General features: G+C 43.4%; 1 long non-coding RNA gene across 1 annotated transcript; it reads right to left on the reverse strand.

The window, feature by feature from the left end:
* Window positions 1-4,968: 4,968 nt before the first annotated feature.
* Window positions 4,969-24,604, reverse strand: LOC116829772 (uncharacterized). Its single transcript, XR_004374805.2, has 3 exons — window positions 24,328-24,604; window positions 18,658-18,720; window positions 4,969-7,005 (listed from the first exon to the last, which is right to left on the reverse strand). It is a non-coding gene; the product is annotated as an uncharacterized LOC116829772 (long non-coding RNA).
* Window positions 24,605-26,688: the final 2,084 nt, after the last annotated feature.

Here is a 26,688-nt window from a genome sequence, read left to right on the forward strand (position 1 = left end):
CAGGCACTGGAATTCCTGGTTGGTGGCAGCACTACAAGTACTAAGCTGGTAATTGAGCTTAGAGGAATTCATGCTGGTACCCCATCTTTTGGACGCTAAGGTTCAGAGTGGGGAATTATACCATGACAAGCAGTGTGAGGGTGAAGTAGACAATTTAAGTGACCAAAGCTGTTAGGAGTTGATCCACCGCTTTAACGAGAGTTTTCCCATTGACTTGAATGGGAGCAGGATCCAGCTCCAAGTTTACACAATTACAATTAATGCAGAAGATGAAGAATGTCTATCCAAGACAAGTGTATGGTAGAGGAAAGACACTTATTTATCTAAGGGGTTTTCTTGGAGATGTTAGAATTATTAAGTGTGTATGAAATGATACCCTGAATATCTATTTTTCATCCTTGCCCTGACAGGAGGGGATTCTGGGAAATAGGTAAAAAAAATCAGCTATAAACATCTTAAGGTTGTATTTTTTTTAACTTGAGTTTATCTTTCCCTCCCAGTCTCTACAACAGAAAAAGCAAAAGCCCTTTGAATGCATTTTATACTCTGTTTACACTGGCAGTGAATAAAAGCTTGGTTTCTACATCAAACCCTCCAGAGTCCAGTCAGTAGACCCACTGCCAAGGTTATTTCATGCCCTATGTTTTAGAGAAAAAAATTATCTGAAAAGAATAGTAATTAAAACACTACATTTATAACATATGGATACCAGCTGGCTCAAGAGATGGGTAAGAGGAACCTTTCACCTCCCCATCACCATGCTGAATAGGTTGCAGATCTGTGGTGGCTAAGACTTGTTACCATCTACAGGTAACATCTTTTAAAACCTGCAAATTGCCCCCACCTGGGATTGATTAGGCAAGTGGCCATCTGCGACTTCTAATTTTTTGCTCTTTGTTTATTTTATCTCTAGCTCTTCCACCTGCTTCTCCCCACCCCATTCTGTTTACCTTTGGCATCCTTTCTGACATATCAATTGTGAGCTCTTTAGGGAATGGCTGTTTTTCTGGACAGTGCCTAGCTCAATGGGGGTGTGATCCTGGACTGAAGTTCCTGGGTGTTGTTGAAATACAAATGATAATAAAGGCTTGTTTTGGCCAATATGACAGGAGTGGACAGTCTCAGTCTAGTTTGTTGTAAGCAATTGTTCATATCACACATAACACAATCTCAGTCCTCTGACTGGAACACCACAACAGATAAAACCATACACTTGATCATTACATTCACTGTTTCAGGAAAAAAAGTTGATGTGAAATCCTTACCAAACATCATATCCACCGTAGTCTCTCCAACACCAAGAGGACAGCTATACATACCCTGAAATCCAACCATCAGACAGTGATCAAACCAGCAGACATTGTATTTCTCAACTTTGATTACTACGTTAATAAGGCCAACTGACAACTCTCTGACCCCACCTACGATAAAGAACTCAAAGAAGATCCCACACCACAGTTTACCCAGGAATTTAAAGATCTAATCAAATCCTTCTTTGGACAACTCCAAGAGCAACTCTACTACCTCATCCCCCATGAACTTTCCTCAGGGACCTCCTACATGCTGCCCAAGATATACAAACAAGGGAACCCAGACAAACCCATCATATCTGGCCACAACAATCTTTATTGAAGGGATATCAGGACTCATAGAAACCATCCTCAAATCATTCACCACACAAAGGATCAGCTTCCTCCAGGACACAATCAACTTCCTCCAGAAACTCTGCAACATTAACAACCTCTCTCAGAACACCATCCTTGCTACCATTGATCTAACCTCCCTGTACATTAACAACCCTCACAATGACAGCATCGCTGTCTGCCTCAAATATCTATAAGACAATGGACAACCCTCAAATATCCACCCCAAACACATTGCCAAACTCATCCATTTCATCCTCATCTGTAACAATTCTACACTGAACAACAATCACTTTTTCCAGACCATGGGTACTAGGATAGCTCACCAGTTGTCCAACCTCTTCATGGGCCACGTTGAGGAAGAATTTCTGCACAAATGCACTGCAAAACCAATTATATACCTGAGGCAACATTTTCATACTATGGACAGAAAGTAGACTCTCTCTGAGATTTGCACCACAACTTCAACAACCACCACACATCTATTAAAATCTCTCTAGAACTCTCCCACACTAGCATCAACTGCCTGATACCATGATCAGTTTCAGCAACGAAACCTACAGACAACTATATATAAGAAACCCACAGATCACCACACCTACCTTCATAGATCCAGTAACCACCCAAAACACCCAAGAAATCTGATATCTACAGCCAGGCACTCAGATAGCACAGAATATAAGAGAGAGAGAGAAGTGTGTATCCTGGACTTTTAACATATTTACAACTGCCTTCCCCAAACAAGGACACTCCAGAGAAGTAGATCACATCATGGAACAGGCCACCCAAATACCCCAAGAGAAACTGCTTCAATATAGAATTAAAACCCCTCCAACCACACACCTCTAGTCCTCACCTGTCACCTCACACTGGAAACCATATGGGATATCACTAAACAATTACAATGACCCATATTCAATGGGGACCACATCTTGAAAGAAATCAATCCTGCATCCCCTCTTCTGGCCTTCAAATTACCCCTCCCCAGCCTCTCCAAACTCATCATAAGAAGCAAGCTCCTCACAGACTAGGACACACCAACTCAAAGCAGCACCAAACCCTGCCATAACAACAGATACAAAACCTGCAGACATATCTCCATGGCTATAATGATCAATACAGCCTGCAACACACCTCTGAAGACCATGGGTTTTACACGTGCCTATCACAACCCATGGTGTGCCTCATCCAATGCACTAAATGCCCTTAATAACTATGTGGCTGAAAATAGACAATCACTATACTTTTGAATGAACTCACACTCAAAAATAAATGACAAAAACACTATCACCTGAGCGAGAACAGTTTTCACCAACTGATCACTCTATATCTGACCTCTCAGTCTTGATCTTCCAAGGAAACTGCACAACACCTTCAAAAGATGAGCCTGGGAGCTTAAATTCATAACTTTGCTAGACATTAAAAATCATAGACTTAGAGACACTGGATTTATGGCTTATTACAATCTTCTATAACCCACTAACACACACACACACACACACACCACTTTTTTTGTTTTTTTAAACACAGAGGTGTTAACTGGCTACATCACCTTGAATGGTCCCTTGAAATATGTGTTAACTATGCTAAACAAATCTGTTCCACCTTGTATTTAGCTGTGATACTGAGTACATTTCCCAGATCAGAAAAAGAGCTCTGTATAAATCTGAAAGCTTGTCTCTCTCACCAACAGAAGTTCATCCAATAAAAGATATTACCTCCCCCACCTTGTCTCTCTCTACCATCACAATGAGCAGCCTCAGAAAACAGAAGAACAAACTGATATGGAAACAGAACTACCATCCTGGCCCTTGAGATGATCCCTCTCTACATTTTTGTTGTATAAATTGGTCAGAATCAGGGAAGTGTGGAAAAGGAAGGGGTATTAAGATTTCAATGCTGCTGCCCATGATGTGGTAAATAAGCCTTCAGGGTCCAGAGCTGTGCTCTCAAGCCAGCATTTTGCAATCAAGCAAGCAAGGAAAGAAATACAGCTATAATATATGTATTTATTTTCAGGTTTTCAATTATTTCTTGATTAATTCTCTAACCTGCTGTTTATTTGTCCCTTTTCATTTCCTGCTTAGCATTTAGAGAAGAATGCATTACTCTAGCCTGATGAAGAGAACTTTCAGCATGAAATTTGCACGATGTGGGTAGTGGAACTGTAATTGGTTTGGAAACCAAAGCATCCAGAAAAAGAGTATGAAACTAATTTGAAATCTTGTTAGCTGGATAATAGCTTTACCTTACTACTGTCACATGTTAAAATTCTTCATACCTAATAAGCAGCATTATAGGTATAGCAGAATGCTAAAATGCATGTATTATTTCAAAAAAAAAAACAACATATGCTTTCATGATATAGGCCTGCAAATTACAGACTTTCAGTGTGATATCATCAAAATTAACATGACAATATATCATTATAGGAAAGGATTGGGTATCACCCTTATGCCAAAAGCGTAAATGTTCAAAAGGAATTTTATAATACAGCATAATTCGGCAAAGTGTCTTCCAAAAACATTAGCATTTACTCATCAGAACACACAGAAGAGAAATATGTAGATCAAACATATTCCAGTGTGCTAGTAAATAAAGTAAGTAGCGTAAACTAATAAGTCAGACTGTTCACTGTTTGTGCCTCTTATTGGTAGCCAAGTATTCAAACTAATAACACACATCTAAGTCATAGACATTTCAAAGGGACTGAGAACTGGGACGTCTGAGTTCTATGCCCAGCTTCACTTGTGATTTTGCTCTACAGCAGTGGTGTCTGCCTCCTCAGCCTGAGAGCTGAATGCACTATTATTACAAAAAATGTAAAAGAGCCAGAATAAATGTTAGCTTTTCACTTATAAGCACAATACAAAATTTTACTTAACTTTTATTGTTCTCCTAATGTGACTCTTGGGGTTACTTATCTCCACAACAGATTGTTTACTTTTAGTTGACTCTGAGAGGTTGCCAAGTGTACCAGGCTGGCTAAATTCATATCCTTGAATTGCTCCCCTGCAGCAATGGAGCTGATTCAAATTCTTCAGTTTACACATCATAATAGGGCACAGTTTTCTACCTAAAGTACTTATATGGTCCCCAGATAGTATGAGAGTCTTGGAATCTTTCATGTATTTATCATCACAAAACCCCTCAACTACACAAGGACGCCTGTAGCAGGACAGGAAATTGAACTTATGACTCCCAATTCACAAGCCAGCATCCTAATCACTATCCTTTCTATTCAGGCTACGGGAGAATATTTTCAGTTCATAATCAAATACCAAATTTTCTTTTCAATATAGTCACCCTTGAGGGCAACGATCCCTGGGCTAAATGTTGAACATCACCACTGGAAAGCAAGTTAACTTAGGCAAGCCACATCATCTCTCTCTGTACTTCAATTTACCCATCTTTTAAAAGAGGAATAGAATTACATACCAACCAGGAGTTTGAATAACTTTTATGTGAAAAACACTTTGAGATCCTTGTAATGCTCGTGGATATATTAATTATATATTTAAAGTAATCATTATTATTATTGTTATTATTATTATTATACATTTTATTTGAAGACTTCCAAAGGTGACACACTTTTATACTTTTAGGTGTATTCTTATCCATCCAAACACTCTCTCACGCACATATGTGTAGCAGACCACACAGCAGAATGGGAAGGGGGAGGAACCATATCAATTCGTTTTAATTATGTGAAAGAGAATTGTGACAGCATAAAGAATCTGAGCATGCTGGGCTGTGGCTAATACCATATACTGAACTGACCAAATTCTGCCTGAGATTATACTCCATGAAACCCTTTCAAGGAAGTCAAGGTAAATCTTCAGTAAGGTTCTGATCTTGAGGCCCCTTGGACAGCTCAAATGGTTAAAGTTAGGCATATGTTTAAACACTTTGTTAAAGCAGAGCCTTAAATTGCAAATATGTTTGCAAACTTTTTTTCTGCAATGTTTTATGCAACCCTATTGAATACCAAGGTATGAGTACATATTTGTTGCACGTGACTATATGTATTAAAACCCCAGAAACCTTTGCAGGGCTTTCTCCACCCACTGCTGTTGCTGGGATACAGTTTGTAACAATGGGGTAAATCAAGCCCAAACAGTGTATCCAGGCATTAAAGTTAACAAACATATACAGAAATAGATGTTCACAAAGAGTGAGACACAGTCAGATAGTACAGGTTTGTTCATTTACACATGGGCACTGTCCTCTGCCCCTCTGATCGAGGAGAATACAGAAAAAAAAAACATTCTGGAGTTTTGGATCCGTGTTCAGATAAGGATGTGAGATGTTTATGAAAATAATTGTCTGGTCCATACTGATGGTTCTTGTAACCACTCTTATCCATATTATTTGTATTGCAGTAAAACCTAGAGCCCCCAGTCATTGACCAGAATTCCATTGTGCTAGTGTATTGACGGGACAGGGGGAACTTTTCTCTGTTTGGTCCACTAGGAAGAAAAACAAAACAATTCAGTCCAACTTTTAGCTTGGGGTGGGGTTTGGGGGTGGGAGGTGCGGATGGAGTGTGTTAGGAAAATGTTGTGCTGCAAGATCCCAACCTTGCCACTTCACCATCCACTCTACCATTATAATGATTGGGATTTTCCGTAGTCTGCAAGGAGTGTGGAATATTGTTTTTTTCTGTGTTTGACACTGGATTGCCCCTCCTTTCCTTAGTGACTGCACTGTCATTGTGTTCCTTGGAGCTGATAACCTGCAGCCTCAGCACAAATCAGGTTACACTGCATCCAGTTTATAAGCTGCTTCATTTACATTGATTAATAATATATTTAAAATGATATTGATAACAAATTAATTTCTGAATTGCACATTAGTAAGTAATTAATTTCTTTGCTCTGTGAAACTAAGATATCACTGATGAATGCATGGTATCTAAATATATAAAGAGAAGAAATGTTGAACTGAAGACTCCATTAAATGTAAAAACTGATTTTTCCATTTACCCTCTTGTGAATTTTTTTTCCCCAGTGCATTTATTTTTCAAGGGTATGGAGAGAGTAACCTAATTCATACTTCCAGTGGTAATCAAAAGATCATACATGCTCCTTTCAACCAAATAATGTCGTTATCAAGGCTGTTAAAGCTGATGTTGCCTTGGAAACACAAAATACTGAGGCTCCAGGTTGGACTTTTGAGTTCTCTTGCACATTCCTCTGCAGGCACAGTAATGAGAGAGTGGATATGGCACTGACAGACCTGTGATGATAGGAAGAGTTGGAAGGACCACCTCAATTTACACAGATGCTCCTTCATCCACCTGGATTCCTAAATCACTTAAACATTATCTCCCCTTCCTCCCACCACCATACAGCATTGTTACCTGTTTGGAGCAAGAAATAAAGAATAACTTAGTCAATTGAAGCGTAGATAAGTGCTGTATAGGATGCAGTTATCTGAGTTGGAATTTAGCCAATGTACTCAGGCTAAAAACCCTATTCTTATGATCACGAATGGCCTTGGGTTCACATCTCACCCAAAAGGTAGCACCTCCAGCAGCATGGTCTCTCCTGCCACCGTACTCTACTGCCTCAGAGTGAAGAATGCCACCCGAGACACCAACTTCACTTCCAGTGGCATCTGGACTCTCCCTTGCTGACCAGATCCATGGCCCAATCCTGACTAGCCAGGAGGTGAAACAGGATCACAGCTTCCAGATGTCTGATATATCATTTGTGAACATCATCCTGTTCAGAACAAAAGATCCTTTATACAGACAAATTTATTACTGGCATAAGAAATCACAGCCCCTATAGAATTCAGTGGGAGATGTGCCTGCTAAACAAAGGGCTGAATTTGGTCCTTTCATATTGGAAGATAAAATTTAAAAAGAGAAAATATTTTGGTGGTGCTTTAAGACATTAATAAGGTCTCCCAGCAAAAGCCCCTTCTCTTATTGGTGTTTCATCTCCTCAGTTTGGGCAAGACCGCAAATGCTTACTTTTATCCCGAAGTCCTTTTCATCTTGCCTGAACTTTGCTCAAAGGAAAAGAGTTGCAGGCTAAGTGTAGGTTTATTTTCTCCAAAGTCAAACTGGCAGAAACCTTAGTTTGTTTGGTTTTTGTTGCGGTTGTTGTTTTGCTTTCCTCTGCTGTATGGGACATGGGTCACTTGCATGTTTAGACTAGAGTAAATGGTGGATTCTTTGTAACTTCAAGTCTTTAAACCATGATTTGAGGACTTCAGTAACTCAGCTAGAGGTTGTGGGTCTATTACAGGAGTGGGTGGGTGAGATTCTGTGGCCTGCAATGTGCAGGAGGTCAGACTAGCTGAGCATGATGATCCCTTCTGACCTTAAAGTCTATAAGTCTGAGTCCATTCAGCCAGCACTTTCAGATTGGGAGAGTAATGCAATTGAGAGCTGAGGTATTAGAACCTTATTTTATTACAGAGCATGTTAGGACTGAATGGTCTCTAAAGAACCAAGTCATATGTGTGGGGTGTGCATAAGCAGCACCTATATTTACAGTTATATCATGTATATGGCTGATATTTTGGCTGATATACTGCATATTTTAAACCACAGTCAGATATTTATTTAAAAACAAACATGTTGTTATAGAAATGCACCTACTCTGAAATGATCAGACAAGAAAGGGCTTTTGAAAGAAACAAAGCATTCCATCCTGTCAGAAACTTTTCCTTGGCATCTATGCTGAGACTGTCCACAAAGGTGTCCAATTAGTGCCCTTCATGTCAGCAGTTTTCATGTGGTGAAGATGTCTGTTCACTAACAAACTGATTTAGAAGTGAAACATTGTGTCCCACTAGCCAGTTTCCTTTGACATCTAACTTCCAAGTGCAAGTTACTATTTGAGAAATTTGGATTCACACTAGAGATTAGTCAAAATATCTAAATATCTGGTGCAAACAACCCTACTCTTCATTGAGGAGAGTGGTTCAGAATCCAAACTCAAATTTGGACTGAAACTTTGCAGCTGGTCTATATTTCTATAATGGGCAAGAAACAAAAACAAAACCCTCACCACCACCACAACTAACAATGATATGTTCAAAATCTGGATCCAGAGCTGATTTTTGTAGCTTCTTCCTATCATTAATTTATACCTCATATTCAAATAGCAATGTGATTTTATATCAGTAGTAATTTGACTGATTGGAAATAGTATAACTTTAAATGCTTTCTGGTTATCAAGGGGAAATTTTTGAAATTGGATATGTTAGGGAAAATAACCCCCCCCTCTATTATCTTAGGCCCTAGGCCTTTGAGCAAAAATAATTTAGAGCTTTAACGTAGCTTGTTTTACTGTACAAAGGGCATGCTGAGGCAGAAAGATGTAGTCAGGGCCCAAAAGAGGAACTAGATGTGGATAAAGGGGAACCAGGAGATCTGTTTTGATAACAGCTGACCCTGCTGTCGAGACTCCAGAAAAAGTGCTAAAACGGTAAAACCGCAGACTTGACTGGCAAAGACTATAACAGGAAAATAGGAAAATGTGTGAGAGTTGCTTGCTAAATAGCAATATGTATGCCATAGGGTAAATATTAGTCATGTTTTGCAACATTAGCAATCTGTGTTCTAAATAAGGCTGTATCTATGTATGACGTTTTGCGGTTTTAACCTTTATATGCTCAGTAACATTTGTACCAGGCAGGTCAGCCTAACCCTTGCAGGGGGGACATGCTGGCCTCCGCTTGTGCACAGGTGTATATTCAATAAAGGTGCCTCAGGCTGTCTGATCAAATCACAGAGGTGGTCTTCTTTTCCCCGACAGATATAACACAGCGAGTATATCATAAAAATACATTACAGTTGTGAAATAAATGAATGGATCTGATTGAATTATTTATTGTGAATAATTTATCCAGTAAAGTTTTTGCCTTTTTCAGTTCATAAATAAACAATGACCAGGTTGCAACATTTACTATTGGTCAATGAATAGTTGGGTGAACAGATTTTAGGTTTTAGTTTGTTTGCAGTCTGGCCGCTATGCATATATTCATAGAGCGTCACACGGAAAAATCTTGTGAGGGCTTGCTAGAAAGATAGTGTCACTGATCAAGATACTGTATGAAGGTTCAAAATACTGACCAAGGATAGGAAGCCTGGTGTGCTGTGGGGTTGGATCTTATCACCTATTTTTTCTGTATTGTGATAATTATGGGATGTGAAGAGCAACATCAAAGGAAGATACAGGAATTACATAGAGTAGAAGGAATTTTCAGGTGATATTGTTCCGTTGGACACAGATGATACCATGAAAAAAAAAAAAAGGATCAATATCAAACATGAGGTCACCAAAGTAGGATTAAAAATCAGCCAAAAGAAAATGAAAGCCATGATTGTTGAAAGAGGAGTCCACAGTGATGTTGTATATCTGATTGACAGTGAAGAATACAGCATGATTAGTGAGTTTGTTTGTCTTGGAAGCACAATTAATGTTGATGCTCAATCCCCCTAAGGAGGTGAACACAAGTATTGGGAAGGCAAGTGGTGCTTTTTTGTTACTGGCAAATATTTGAAAAAACAAGGAGATTCACACAAGAACCAAGACAAAGTTACAGTGTTATGGTGATACCCACATTTTTGTTATATGCTTCTGAAAATCGGCATATGCTAGATATCCCCAACAGGAAACAACGTATTCCACTGGAGATGCTTGTGGAGAATACTTGGTGTGTGTTGGTGGGATAAGTTAACTAATGCTGGTGTATTACAAAGGACTAACTAAAATATTGTAGATATAATCTGAGAAAGAAGACAGAAGTGGTTTGGAGATGTGGTATGATGTCAAAAAACAAATTCCTAGACAAGTCCTTAGTGGAAGATAGAAACAATGGGGAAAACAGATTACATATAAGAAAACTATTGAGAAAAATGTAACTGTCATGGAAACTGACTACAAAGAAGCAAGAACTGTGGCATGAGAGAGAGAGAGAGAGAGAGAGAGATGGAAGCACAGAGTTGTCTCATGTCACAAGGCACAGAAGCACCTAATCTAATCAAATCTGCATGACCACTGTTTATCATTCACTTACTCAGAATGTATGATTGGTCACCTAACTCACTTGTTTCTATTTCCTTATTTGATGACCTAAGTGTTTAAAAACAGAAGTCTGTTAATATCCATAAACTGTGATTAAATTGTAATGTTTGAATCTACTGTGCAAATATTTCAAAGCATATTTCACAATTGTGAGAACCACAAAAAGTCTCAGGAAAAAAGGCTGTTTGAATATATGTGAATAGAATGGATCTCAAACAGCCTCAAAGTAAATTGTCAGTTTGCATTCAAAAGAATCATAGAATCATAGGACTGGAAGGGACCTTGAGATGTCATCTAGTCCAGTCCCCTGCATTCATGGTAGAACTAAGTATTATCTAGACCATCCCTGACAGGCATTTGTCTAACCTGCTCTTAAAAATCTCTGATGATGGAGATTTCACACCCTCCCTAGGCAATTTATTCCAGTGCTTAACCACCCTGACAGTTAGGAAGTTTTTCCTAATGTCCAACCTAAACCGCCCTTGCTGCAATTTAAGTCCTTTGCTTCTTGTGCTATCCTCAGAGGTTACGAAGAACAATTCTTCTCCCCCCTCCTTGTAACAAACCTTTATGTACTTGAAAACTGTTATCATGTTCCCTTTCAGTGTTCTCTTTTCCTGACTAAACAAACCCAACTTTTTCAATCTTCCGTCATAGGTCATGTTTTCTAGACCTTAATAATCATTTTTGTTGCTCTTCTCTGGACTTTCTCCAATTTGTCCACATCTTTCCTGAAATGTGATGCCCAGAATTGGACACAATACTCCAGCTGAGGCCTAATCAGTGCAGAGTAGAGCAGAATAATTATTTCTCGTGTCTTGCTTACAACACTCCTGGCTAATACATCCCAGAGTGATGTTTACTTCTTTTGCCTATATGCACAGACTTTTTGCTGCATTCCTCTTGCTACTGAAGAGAACTATCATCTTCGGCAATGTAAAATTTTGTGTAACCTTAAAATGTAAGATACTGACTTATCCTTAGAGTTCAACAGTTTATGGAATAGATGGTTTTCGGGGTCTAGAAGTCGCTGTGGAGATGTACACAAGAGGAGACTTTTCTGGCTTGAGAGGCTGGTAAAGCAGGTTGAGGTACATGAGGCATCAATCCCAATCTGTACTGCCTCCTCCAGCTAGGAGACCTACTCTTACCCAAGTTTGCTTTCCATTGTGACCCATTTTCCCCGTGCTGCTAGTTCACAACACCTTCCTCAGACCAAGATCCATAGAAGGGAAGCAGTTCAATGTGAGAATTTAGGCCAAGAAGAGTAAAGAATCAGCATAGATCCAACATTGCAGGGCAGCAGAGAGATGAACTAGTGGCAGATATAAGATAGCCAAGGAACACGCAGTAGGACAGAACTTTCAGATCCTCAGTGGGGGGCTAAGGGAAGGCTAGGAAAGTTGGAGGAGCCTCATTTGATAGGGGAATCAGAGGGCTGAAGATCAGAGGACAAAGACATCAGCCCACTGTGGGGGAAGGAGAGGAAAACCAGGACTAAAAAGTTTACTCAATTCCAGTTTCTCAGCAAAGAGTCCTAGGGCTAGTTTATTCCTAATTAGTCCTTATGAAAAAAGTCTTGTAGAATTTAGTAGGAAGTTCCAACCTATCCGAGAATTTTATAGGATGGCTCAAAGACCTACAGAAAGAGTACTGCTGTCCATTAACTTGTACAGCTTTTCAGAGACGCTCTCTAGAATACTGTTGGTTTTATCCCTGTTAAATTCAAATTCAATAGCTTCCCTAAGGGAGTGCTGTATGTGTCAAAGACTTGATTCAGTTACATAAAGGGATAAAGGAATTACATTATATAGAACTAGTGTACAGGGAGATGGGAGTAGTAGTTTTGTGTGGCTCCGGATTTATTTAAGAATGGCCTGAATTTGTAGATAAGGCTGATTAGAAAGTTGGATGAACATAGCAGAGGTGTGTGATGTCAAGCCTGTGGAATGTTTGGAGGCATTTTATAATGTTCTGTGATTAATTGGGATAACATGGAGAGGAGGGGATGGTTTCAAAATGAGTGTTAAGCCTCATGCTTAGATATTTGTCATGGTTTTCTCAAGACTGTTTCCCATGCACTTTTCTTGCTATTCTTATCTGTGTGTGTGTGTGCGTGTATGTGTGTGTGAGACAGCACATGTAATTATGTGCGCTGGAGTTTATGCAAAGGGATTATTTGCAATCAGTGTATACTGCAATTAGCAATCAGTATTGCTAAAGGCTTTAGTGTTTCTTTTTGTTAATACAGAATACTTTGCACATACTTTATTTCTAACATATTGGTATGCCTGGGCCTTATTTATTTATTTCATCTTTGTAAAATGTGCCTAATGCAGTGTTCTGGGCAAATGCACAAACAATGCAAAGAAGTGTCTCCATAAAATTCTCTGTTCTTTCTCCCCCAGCCCAGCAGCTCGCCCTTTCTCACCAAAAAAGCCTGGTAGAACAAAGAGTCCTAGCTGAATGACCTGATTATCAATAGACTTGGGCTGTGCTGAAACAAGGTGGGGAAAAGAATTCCACAGCTGAGGACCCTCACCTTGCCTCCAGTTCCCTCATGATTAAACTGGGGGAAGGAGGTTGATAGTCTCAGCTGCTTTGGTATCACACAAGGAGAAAGTTGGTTTCTAAGGGCCAGATTTTGAAAAGTATTTAGGCACTTAAAAATGCAGATGGGTGCCTAGTGGGGTTTTCAAAAGTGCCTAGGCGCTGAACTCCCTTTGATTTCACAATCTCCCACAGTAATGGAGGGCCATATAAAGACCATTTCAACCTGCCTACATCTTTACATCAGAACCACACAAGATTCTTGGCACTCACAAGCTCTCTCAAGCAAATATGTCCACCCTCTATTTCCTTCAACAACAGAATTAGATACTGCTGCAGAAGATGGTGTTAGATGGTATCTGCATTGCACAATCTTAAATTAGCATTTAAAAAGATAATTATCTTTTAATTTGTTGTACATGGGTTACTTAGACCATGAGTTACCTGCTGTATTCCTACTGTCCAGATGTGCCTAAGAGCAGGCAAAGTATAATACACTATTGCAACTAATGTTTTTGCTTGCACCTCTGGCTAAATCTAAAGATTTTTCTGAGAACTTTTACATGCCGGCTGCTAAGCAGTTTAAACTGCTGTTTAGAATGCTTTCTCTTTGGAGTTTCTTATTTATGTTTAATAAAAATTAACTATTTTGTTAAAGATATCCCAAGCGGGTGCCTTGTGAGTCTTCAATGCACAACCAAATGAACTTGCAACACGAGACACGGCTATTGCCTTAACAACAAGGATGCTTACTACATGCAGCACTTCTATATGTCCTCACTTCAGAGACTGGCACCAAAGACACAGGCACAGTTTCTCTCACAGCCAACACCTGTGACAGCTAAACATGAATCAGTGGAGAGGATGGATACTGATGGAGCCAATGGCAAGAGGAGGGTACTTGGGGTATTTCCAACACTGCTGCCAGTGAGAAGAATGAGCAGCAGCAGGTGGTACAAGGATTTGCCATGCCAGAACAGGTCATTTTCTATCTACTCATCTGGCATCCTGTCTCCAAGAAAGGCCAACATCTCATACTTCAAAACCTGTCCATCTAACCGTGATGCTAGACCACTGTGGCGGAAACGTCATCCTAATCCCATCTGGTGATCAGTTGATATCTAGAAGCTTGAGGATTGATAGCCCCTCATTTTATCCAAGTCAGGGTAATGCAGAAGTTATTCATATCCATATAAATGTCTCATTCATTTTTGAAGCTTACTTTTAGCTGTTTTCAGCACGGTCATGGAGATTATGGACACAGATTCCTTTGTACATTATTACAAATCCTTTTTACAGCTCCTTTGGATTCATCCCTGGCATGAGTGTGAGACGCTCCATTTGTTTTGGCAAGAACATTTTTGAAATTTATATATATAATTATATAGGTAACCTTTCTGACAGATATTTTAAATTATCAAAGCTAAAGCAACCTACACATTAAAAATGATTAATAGTACGCTAAATGACTGTGCTTCCGTGTCTCCTTTCTTGTTAAGCATGTCGTCTGGTATGTCCTTGGCTTTTCTCACATCCCTAAGTCACAAGCATTCAGTCAACTATCGGAAATGAATTTGAGGTGGTCTCAGATGAACTCCACGTGTGCAAGTACATGTTCCTGTGACAAAAGTCTTGATTCCAGTCGGTGCTGTTTGTGGGTAGTCTCAACAGAAAGGTCAAGACGTGAGTGGAACTGGAGATGAAAGTAACTTTCAACCATGAAAGAGCAATCCTTGCCTCAGTTTTGCTAGGGTGTGAGAACTTGTACAAAATTGAATAGCGAGGATGAGGCAAGTTTGTACTGCTGCTGCTTGTGTTATACTGATTTTGTAGATAAATGTAGGATACCCTTCAGACTCTGTCTATTTGGCATCTTTTCCCAACACTAAACTCTCACTTAACAGGCCCAATCTTCAGCAATGACTTCAGTGGAGCTACGACAATTTAAATTACCTGAGGATCTGCCCCAATATTTTTTTTAATGCCACAGTGAATAGGGACACTCAAGCACAGCTGGATACATGCATTACATTTGTTGGGTTTTTTCTTGTCACTCAGGTCAGAAATTAGTGAATGCTAGTAAATTATCTGAGTCACACTGCAAAGTTTGAGTATTCACTTCAGAGGAAACTTTTTCTTTCCCCAATAATCTTTCCTTCTTCCTCAGTTTCTGTCTCTTTCTTTTCTTTTTCCCTGGCCTGTAGGAATTGAAATAAGCCCCATACCTAATTACCAGCCTCAGCAGCAGCTCAGGGGATGATGAAGAGATGAAGGTGGAATCTAAAGTGACAGGAGACAGATGAGACCAAGCTTCAATGGAATTTAGGTTAAGAGAGGTGCCCGTTTTTTCTGCCATGCAGTCTGTCTCCACCGAATTGTCTTGGAATCCCTACGGGAGTCTAATGGAGCTCTTTACCTCACTCACTGAGCAGGAACTAGCTTCACCTGCTGTCAAGGCATCCACTGCCCATATTATTGTGGGGAATAACATCTGTCAGGAAATACATCAAGCCCTTTGGGATAATTCCAGTCACATGGAAGCTCCTCTTTTCTCCAGAGAATGACAGTGAGCATTTAGAAGCAAAAACCTCTTGTGGGTAGTATTGCTGAGAAATTCAGCTGTACTACCTACATGATAGTTTGCACAGTGTTATCCATTATGCCCTGCATTGAGTCTAAGCCTTACAAAGTTTGCATTTTGCCCAAAGACAGTAAAATCATTCATAGTCAGGCCTGAATTGACCTTCAGCCATAAACTACTGTATGCTAACAGCCCAGGAGAGACACAGGTAGCCTCTTCATTATTCTGTTGACAAAGTTACTGCGTATTACCTGTATATAGATTAGATGCAGAAAATGTTACCAAACCTCTTTGGAAAAACTGAAAAAATGAACAACCAAAATATGTTATTTTGATCAGAAGAAAATGCAGGGTAAGAAAGCTGAGTGGAAGTAAAAGGGATGAAACAGGGAAAGCTGACTAGAAGGAGCTATATCTCTTAAGAAAAAGGAACTGGATTTCCATGCCCATTTGGAGTGGACACTGGGTGCAGCAAAAGCTGAACTAGATTTCTCTCTTCACCCAGAATGGATTCTCAGTGTATTTCCCAGGAGAAGGGAAAGCCTGAACTAGCTTTCTGTTGCTCCCTGGAATGGACTTTACAAATACATCAGGTGCTCTAACAATTTTGCTGATACAGAATGTAACTACCATAGTTATTTCTACTTTCCAACTCAAAGTGTGGGTTACAGGGTAATTATAACTTTTGAATCTATGAAGAATAATTACTATGTACAATAATCTCTGAGGAACACGTACTGACAGAGTATGGGCAACCTCAAATTGTCTAAATTACGTTTAGATAAGCATCACAAAGATTCTTGTTTACCTAAACCTCTTTGGTCTAAACATTGGTCTTCAACAATGAAAAGTGGCTTTCTCCCATGTTGATAGTGCTTCCAGATCCCCAAATCTTTCTTGTGGTATTTTTCTGTTTCTACATCCAGGCCTGGCTCAGCCCAGAAAGTACACGAAAATGAATACGAGCCTGTTCCAAAGTCTACTGCAGTCAATGGGAGTTTTTCAAAGCAGATTCACTGATCCTTAATATAACCAAATATGCAGATTACCAAGTAAACACATAACATTTGCAATCACTAAAATAAACTGTATTATTCCAGGAATGTTTGGATCAGGAGCTAGATTAAAGGCCTGATTCTCCTGTCACTTACACTAAGTTTACATTGGTATATCTTGATTGACTTCAGCAGAGTTGCTCCTGATTTATACCATTTTTAGTCAGAGGAGAATCAGGTCCTAGAGTCAGTGGGAGCAATTTGGAGCTAAATCAAAGCCCACTTGGGTCCATTACCAGAGTGAGTGATCCAGATCATAGGGAACCCAGACATTAGTGGTTCATATCAGTATGTTGAAACTGGGATATATTGAAATTAGATATTTTTGAATTTCCCGATCAGCCAGTCAGATATTATATTTTTCCTGGACCCAAGCCTTTCCATTAGGATCCAGCCCTCCGGTCATCTGAAATAAATGACACACATTTTTAAGGCCCCCCCCCCCCAGTTTTTGGAATGCCTGCTGGAAACTGGATGGTGTCACTGAATTCATCTTCACTTGAAACATTGGCCTTAATTTATGGAGATTCCACCCATTGGTTACTCTGTAAGGTTTTTTGACAGTCTCAGTGAAGTCACTCCAGTCTACATTCTGGGTCCCATCTTTGTCCTGAAGCAAATCACAGCCTCAGGACCAGTCCCATTTAATGGCTACACTGACTGCAGATTTACCGTTTCATGCAGGAGGTGGTGACAACCTTATAAGTAGAGCTGGCAGCCTAAGCACAGCCAGAGAGGTGAGGAGGGTGTGGGAAACACTAGGATTCCCATGTGCCTGGCAATCAGTTGCTCCATAAAGCTATTAAAAGGATTGAAGGACATCATGACCCCCTAAAGTTAGGCAATTTCCTTGATCTTCTAATGCCATGGGAAATCATTTACTGGGCAACCTTTTTGATAAAATCTCTTTAAAATACACATAACTATATGAATCATCAAAGTCTGTCCCACAGGGAATCTGCAAACATGGACGTAAGTACACACTGAATGTATGCACTGCAAGAGTGGTCTAATTTCTAACCACATGCCAGCCTTCATGTTTGTGTCCTTCCAAAGTGGAATTGGGAGGTTCTGGTCATAGATAGGAACGTCACAGATGCCTCTGGTGTTTTCTGCTCTGTTACCTACAGGGAGTAGGTGGACCCCTGGATTCAGAACCTGGCTGATGAGAGGAGGAGGAAAGGATTTTTGTAAACGTAAGGGCTAGATTATGCACCCATGCAGAGCTAGGCACAGGTGAGGAATGGCATAATCAGTTGCCACCTTTCTGGCATGCCATCTCTTTCACCTTGTGCTCTTGCACAGAGGTCTGGCAAAATCACGGTCCTGGTGCAGAAGAGCTAGCAGAATCTAGTGCAGCCTGTGGTGCTAGATTCCTCAGAGGGCTAGGGAAGGACTATGGCTGAACCCCTACTCTGCACCCAGCCACCACAGCACAGCCTGTAAATCAGTAGAGGTCACTAAGGCCCATGCTCTCCCAGAGTTCTCAGAGGGACTGATCCAGATCCTCACATGGTGAAAATCAGCACAGCACCATTAAATCCAATGGCACTACACTACTGTACCCCAGCCAAGGAACTGTCTACCTGCCTCAGGCGTAATGCCGCCAAGACCAGTCACCAGTGAACAATCTTCCCTCCTACAACTGAGGCAGTGGCTTTGAGCCAAAGTCTTGCCCTAAATATATTTTAAAAGCTGCCCATAAAGTCTGTCGTTGATTGATCTTTAAACCATTTTTTTAAAGCATATATCTTCACAAAAGCTTTGCAATTCATCCTTACCTGAAATGAAACAGGCTTTTATTTGCTTCTGGTTCCCACTCATAATTTTGGCCAAAAATATACCTGCAATAAAAAATCCATAAGTATGTGTGATACAGTGGACAGCCCTTCACTGTGCCCTTCTGCACAGGGGAACATGACGGTATCAATGATAAGTGTCTAAAAGTGGGTCGAAATTGAATGCTCATTAAAGTGAGGGATGGGAAGCAGTGGTTAGCACCAAACACACGGTGAACGACTGTGTGGAAACTTCCCTAACTAACGCAACCTGATAACATACCTCAGTACTTCGCTGTAGCAACCTTAATTACAGTATTTTATTACCAAGCCCTACAACACAAGTCTTTCAATTCAGAAATGCAGTGCTCTGTGTTATTTCAGTAATGAACCCAAATACATCTTTACCTATATAGCTCAGTGCTATGTCGCACTACCCTTTTCTGTTCCAGCCCTGACCCTTACATAAGTCTGTCAATACACATGAAGTTCGACTGCACTCGGAGAGAGTCCTCTGAGAATGTCAACCTCTATTTGTGAAAAAACCATCAGAATCATGAACCTGTTCTTGCCATTGCATTTGAATTGAATGGCTCTAGTGGGGAAGTGGGATGGGGTCTCCACCCCACACAAGGCCTGAAGGAGTAAATTGGGACAATTAACCAATAGGCTGCTTTACCTGGAGGAAAGCCAGGGTGTGCTAGAGCCTAATTGTCTGATGAAGTCCAGTAGGGGTTGGGGTGGAGAGGAAGCTGGTAGCAGGGGGCTTCAAGGAAGTAGTCTGCTGTCAGTCCCTGGGAGTAGGGAGGTGTCTCTGAGGCTATTGCATTCAGTACTCTGTAGTTATTCCCTGGAGGAGAGAGTTTGAGCTGATAACACCCAGAGAGGTGGGAAACCAGAAGCTGTAGGAAGGAACCCAGGGAAGGAGCAACAGCTGCCAGATATAGGTCCCCTGGACTGGAATCCAGAGTAGTGGACCGGCTCAGGTTCCCCTACCAGCCACTAGGAAAATGGCATCATCAGGGCAGTGCTGGAGAAAACTGCCTGAGACCATTCTTGCAGAAGGACTTTGGTACCCCCGAAAGAGGAAGCCACATAGTGACCGAGGGCTGAGTCACAAAGAGGAGGCTGCAGTTCCTGGAACTAAAGAGGGGCTGCAGAGAGAGGAAGAGAGAAAGTGATGGAGTGTGACCACTGGAAGAGGTATCAGCATGGCACAGCTAATCCCCAGAACTGCGAGGAGGCGGGGCCATCCAGCAGTGAGTAGAGACCCCCATCACAGGAAGACATACATGAATGCAACAAAATACAATACAATGTAGAAGTGCAGTGTGATGGTGCTCTTCCCCAATTATTCCCTGGGTTCTTTTATGGGTATTGTGACAAATGTGGAAATATTGGTGATATTTTTTTATGATTGCTATGTACATCTGAGTTTCCCTCTGTGTGTTATACTCAGTGGACAGCAGTACAAAGGGACTTACACAGATGCCTGGTTGGAGACCAGAGTCATTCAGAAACTGAACAGAGCCTACACATGTGAATGGAGGATCAGAAGAAACCCCAAAAGCCAGGATAGTCATACCAAGCGACAAACAGCCAAGAAGAGGAGATTCCCTCCACCCTCCCACCTCTCTGCAGGGAAGCAGAGCAAAGGCCCTGAGCTGGAGGTCAAAGGGCAAAGGTGTCAGATTGACTGTGTTAAGTGCTGAGCTCTCAAAGACATGGGACTTTGATTTGGGACAACAACAAAGAAATACCAAAAGGAAGTGAAGATGGTTCCTACAGGATTGTGGCTCAACAGTGCCCTGGAGTTGGCTAGTCTGCGCTTTGCCTTAGCTTCTCTATGCTGACCTAACAACTTTCAAATTCTGTATGCCAGGAGACTAATCAATTGTTATCTTATTTTGAAAAGGCTGCCTGGTGTCACTGTGCAGACGCTTACTCAGAGCATTGCTTCCCGAAAGGATAAAGAGCAAGCCTCCTGTCAGAGTCTGGCTTGGTGGGACTCGTTGCAGGGAGCCACAGAGGGAGATGGATTGCTGACTCCGAAGCCCGGTTCCAGAGTCGTGAAGGCCACAGACCTGCTCCTGTGAAACTGTCAGGATCCCTGGGGGCCAGCACACTACCACTGTCAACTTTCAAGGGCCTGGTTATAGGTTAGGGCATAGGCTAGATTTTGTGAATCTGTGACAGGTATTTATTACCCCTTGAAAAGAGCACCAAACTTAAACTCCTTGGGCCCGAGGCTCATATATATATATATAAGACAGGTCCTGAAGAGCCAGCTCAGTGGGAAGAACAAGATCCACGCCATCAACGGATACGCCCTGCCGGTCATCAGATACCCTGCCAGTATGAGTGAATCGCCAAAGAGGACATGAGGTTGGGCCGATGTGAAACCCGGAAGCTCCTCACAATGCACGGAGGTTTCCACCCAAGTTCCAACACCCAGAGACTGTATACCAGCCGTAAAGAACCGGGCGGGCTTGTGAGCGTCAAAGCCACGTCCCTGGACGAAAACCGGAACATCAGGAGTACATCATGAGTGGCCGCCAATATGATGACTCTGAGAAGAATGCCTGAGGCAGCAGCAACATGAGAAAGACGAAGCAAAGAAGCCGAAAGGCAAGACAAGACCTGCATGGGGATGTTACCACGACAGATAGGCAAGGTGGGTACACTGGGAAGACCTATCCATGTGCGAAAGCGCTGGACTAAAAAGACAGCAGGAGGCACTGACATGAGCAGCACAGAACAGGCACTGAAACCAGATCCATGGGCAGGGGTCTACCACACTAGAGAGACCCAAGGTGCAGACTGTGCAGAGACCGGTCAAGAGACAGTCCACACACATAGTGGCAGGATGTAAGATGCGCAGCAGAACAGCATACACTGAGCGGCACAACCAAGTGGCTGGCATTGTGTTAGCAGAACATCTGCACAGCGTATGGCGAGACCCTCCAAGACAGATAGGGAGATTCCACAGAAGTGTGGAAGAATAGCAGGGCTAAGATTCTGTGGGACTCCAGATCCAGACGGACAGGCAGGTACTGGCCAATCAACCAGACATCGTGGTAATAGACAAGGACCAGAGACAGCGACCTGATAGATATAGCAGTGCCAAGTGACAGCAACATCAGGAAGAAGAATATGAGAAGCTGGAGAAGTACCTAGGCCTGAAAGAGGAACTAGAGAGGGATTGAAAGGAAGGCAAATGGTCCCAGGTGGTAGGAGCACTCGGGGCGTGACCCTAAGCATGGGTAGTGGCTCCAAAAGATCCCAGAACAATACAGAGCTCTCTGTCCAGAAAGTCAGTGCTAGGAACAGCTAAGATACTGCGCAGAACCCTCAAACTCCCAGGCCTCTGGTAGAGGACCCGAGGTTGAGGAAGACACATACCATCCATAGGGGTGAGAGGGGAATTTTTTTTTTTCTATATGATGCAACATTTACTCCCTCAGGAGCTAATTTCCCAGGAATGTGAGGCACAGTTATCATAGTGGACAGCTCAAATGGCCAAATCCCGCTCTCAGTCATGTTGGTGAAAATGTCAAGTCAATGGAATTAATTGGATTTACACAGGAGTAGGAATGAAGAGTTCAGTTGACAGTCCATAAAGACTTCCAACAGTGTCACAGGAGTGTTCTGGTGGCCTTGAATTTCTGGTTGTACCCATGCCGAGGTGTATTCTAATAGAGCCATACCTTTCTGTGTGCATGTTTGTCATTCCTATTACTGATTTACTGCCACTGGTTCTTCATCATATTAGGGAAAGAGTGTTGTCCAATGAATAAAGAATGGGATTGAGTGTTGTAATTCCTTCTTTCTTCTATTTCGGGATTTGCCACTGATCTGCTATTACCTTGGGCAAGTTATTTAACATCTCTGTACTTTGCTTTGCCCATCACTGATGGGTTAATAATTACCTATCTCACAGAGACATTGAGAGGCTCAATTATGATATGTCTGTACTACCCGCCAGACTGGCAGGTCATGTTCGATGTATTGGGGATCGATTTATCGCGTCTTGTCTGGATGCGATAAATTGATTCGCTAATCGATGTCCGTACTCCACCTTGGCAGGAGGAGTAAGCGCAATCTACAGGGGTGCTGCAGCAGTCGGCTCGCCGCCGTGACAACAGCCAGGTAAGTCAGACTAAGAAACTTTGACTTCAGCTAAAGTTGTGTATCTTAGTTCAAACCCCACCCCCCTCACCCCCAGCTAGTGTAGCCCAGGCCTTAGTTATCACATATAAACTGGTATGAGGTCCTCAGATGAAAGATGCAAAATATTTGAGAAGAGACTAATTACAATGCCCAGGACATCCCAGTGTCCTCTTTGCAGACTGAGCTCCTCTTCAGTCTAGTGTCCAAAATCCAGGTTTGGAAAATGTTGGTTTGCCCCTCCCGCATTCCCCACTTGTGGCACCGAAGATGTTAAAGCAGCAAGACACCTACTAAGGGAGCATTTCCTGCTTTGTGCCAGCTTTCTGAAATCCAGCACAAATATGCTGCTAATGACATCTTTCAGAAATGTAATTAGCCCTCATTCACGGTGAGGTGCATTAGGGAGGATTCAGAGACTCAGAGGAGTGGGCTCCACTGGGTGAACACACAGGCTTATGCTTTGAACAGCATTGGGGGCAGAGGGAAGGACAAGGTTCTAATATTACTTAATTACCCCCAAGACATCAGTGGATGTAATTGAGCTTGGAGGGCTAAATGAAGGCTGCATGTGTGAAACTGGCAGAGTCTGATGTATTTATAATCATACCACTTTGCAAGGCAAAGTGGGCCCTCGCAGGAGGGGGAAGAAAATGGCCCAGGGAAGAGACATAAGCCCTCTGAGGATTCCCAAGACAACTGTGGCATTTGGGTTCTTTGAGGGAGATATCCCTCTGTCCACCTTGAGTTCTGCAACTACAGCTTGACAAATGAGGAATGTGGAAGCAGGAGACAAATCTGGGTTAAGACACCAATATCAGATTAAAGTTCAGCAAACCGAGTGTGATATAGGTGATAATGGAGCACAGATCAGATGGAAAATAAAGTAGCTGCTATACTGCTAGCCTCAGAAAATATCCAGATAGCTGGGAGTGAGGATCACACCCAACTGCCATGTGGTGATATAATTCCCAAAAATACTACTGCCATCACAAGACAAGAATTGCATCAGCATGTTTCCAGGGGCAGCAGGTTTGTATAATTTTTGGTGGTGCCCAGAACAGGTCCAAGTCTCGCCCCCTCACACACACCTGCCTTGTAAGCCATATACCGTAACTCCTCACTTAAAGTCGTCCTGGTTAATGTTGTTTTATTGCTATGTTGCTGATCAGTTAGAGCAGTGGATCTCAAACTTTTTTTCCCACGGACCACTTGAAAATTGCTGAGGGTGTTGGCGGACCACTTAATGATCTTTCCAAATGTTGTTTGTACCGTTAGCTGACCAGGGCCATCCTTAAGCATATGCAGCATAGGCAGCAGCACCAGCCCCGCAACCAGCCCTATCCCCTGGCCAACCCCCCCACATCCATGGGTTGCACCCACTGCAAGGGGCAGGTCCATCCCTAGGAGGGTGTGGGGCCCCAGACAACTCCCTCCATCCCACCTCTTACCCTTCCCCCTGTTCTGCCCCCATTCCACCTCTTCCCCCAGTGACTCCACACTCACCAGCAGTGGCAGGAAGCAGAGCAGCCCAGCCCCAGCCCACTCTACTCTGCTAGCTCCCAGCCGCGGCGCTCTACTTCCTGCCGCTGGTGAGTGCGGGGAGGTTGGGGAAAGGATCGCCCCCCACACTTGCCGGTGGCAGGAAGTGAAGCGATGCAGCTCCAGCCCACTCTGCTTCCCTTGCCCTGGCCCCAGCCGTGTCGTTCAGGAAGGGGGGGTAGGGGAAGGTTCCCCCCAGAGTCACCAGTGGCAGGAAGCGGAGCCCTACAGCTGGGAGCTGGCGGAGTAGAGCTGGCTGGGCCATGTCACTCCACTTCCCGCCGCTGGTGAGTCAGGGGGGAACCTTTCCCTAACCTCAATCCACCCCCGACCCCCCAGCAACATGGCTGGGGCCAGGGCAAGGGAAGCGAAGTGGCTGGGGCTGCATCGTTCCACTTCCCGCCACTGGTGAGTGCAGGGAGTGTCTTTTCACCAACCTCCTCGCACTCACTAGAATGCCATGGCTGGGAGCTGATGAAGTAGAGTGGGCTGGAGCCAGGTTGCTCTGCTTCCTGCCGCTGCCAGTGAGTGCGAGGGGGGGGGGGGGAATCCCTTCCCCCAAGCCCTGTTCCCCAAGCGACATGGCTTGGGCGGGGCAAGGGAAGCGTAGGAGGCGGCTCCTGGCCCCCTGCTAATCCCCTGGGCCACTCTGGGCCTGTGGGGCCCCCAAAAGTGCCCCGCTACAGCTTCTGCCTCCTAGACTCTGATGGAGGGAGGCCGGGGGCCCCACACAGCTGTCCCTGTGTGGGGCTGTGTAGGGCACCCAAATGGCTAGGGATGGTCCTGTAGCTAACTATTGTAAAGCGCTTTGGATAAAAGTGCTATATTAAAAAAATACCCTCAATAATAATTAATTTTTTTGTTCTACACATAAAAACAGACAACTCATATTTTAATATTAACCTTTCTAATGCAATGGATGTGCCCTCACTCCCCTGCCACGACAGTCCCCGAGTTGGGACTGGGAAGAAGTGGGGTGGGGGGGTTCTCTCCCTCTCTCCCCCACCGCAGCAGTCCCTGAGCTCGGGCTGGAAAGGAAGGTGGTCTCTTCCCAGCAGTCACAGCCCTGGAACCTCTTTCTCTGGCCACCATAGCCCTGCATGTCCCAAATTCCCCCTATCCCCTCTTATTACCCCACTGCCCCCTTCCACCTACCCCCATTCCTCCAAGGCCACCACCTCACCTCACATGTGCGTCTTCTCCGGGGTCCAGACCCCTAATTAGTGGAGCCATGCCTGCGCGGCTCCATTAATTAGGTGGGTGGCCCTTCATTCTCTCATGTGCAGCTGCCCAGGAGTGCACCTTAGAGGGAACTATCCGTGGACCACCTGAACGGAGCTTATGGACCACTGGTGATCTGTGGACCACAGTCTGAGAACCTCTGAATTAGAGAATGTGCTTGTTTAAAGTTGCACTATGCTCCCTTATAATGTTGTTTGGCAGCCACCTGCTTTGTCCACTGCTTGCAGAAAGAGCAGCCCATTGGAGCACTGGTGGTGGGGGCTCAGAACCAGGGTAGGCGACAGCCCCCCTATCAGCTTCCTTAAGTTCCCTGTGCAGCTGACACCCAGCAGACTATCAATTGTTGGGCAGTTCAGGTGTCCCTCTCACCCACTGCTGTGTGCTGCTCCTTCCTCTGCCTTGGAGCTGCTCCCCTGAACCTCCTGCTTGCTGTGAAGGGGAGGAGGGGGAAAAGCGGTGCTGTTGTCAGGATGTCTCCCTCCCGCATTCCTGCCCTTCCACCTTCATAGAGCAGGGGGGACACGATAGGGCTCAGAATGGAGGGAGTGTGTCTCTGTCTCTATCTGCCATGCTGTCTTCCTCCCTCCTCCCTCCATTCATGCTGCCTTATAGAGTGTGAGGCTGCATTAACAACGTGTTAACCCTTGAGGGCTCAGCTGAGTGCTAGTTCACCATTTAGCAGTAAGGCACTCCCGGGAAAATATCCCACCCCTGCCCCTTTCCCCGCCCCTGGCCCTGCCCCGACTCCAACCCATCCCCAAAGTTCCTACCCTAACTCCGCCCCCTCCCTGCCCCTATTGGATCCCTTCCCCAAATCTCCACCCTGGCCCCGCCTCTTCTCCCAGAGCCCCGCATTCCCGCTGCTCCCTCCCTGCCCCATGAATCAGCTGTTTTGCAGTGCAAATGCTGGGGGGGGGGGAGAAGCAAGATGCAGCGGTGCACTGGTGGAGGAGGCGGAGGTGAGCTGGAGCAGGGGGGCAGGCCACAGGGAGCTGCTGGTGGGTGCTGAGCACCCACCAGTTTTTTTCTGTAGGTGCTCCAGCCCCAGAGCACCCACGGCGTCGGCACCTATGACCACCTCAA

This window comes from Chelonoidis abingdonii, chromosome 15, assembly GCF_003597395.2.
Source record: "Chelonoidis abingdonii isolate Lonesome George chromosome 15, CheloAbing_2.0, whole genome shotgun sequence".
Lineage (NCBI taxonomy): Eukaryota > Metazoa > Chordata > Testudines > Testudinidae > Chelonoidis > Chelonoidis abingdonii.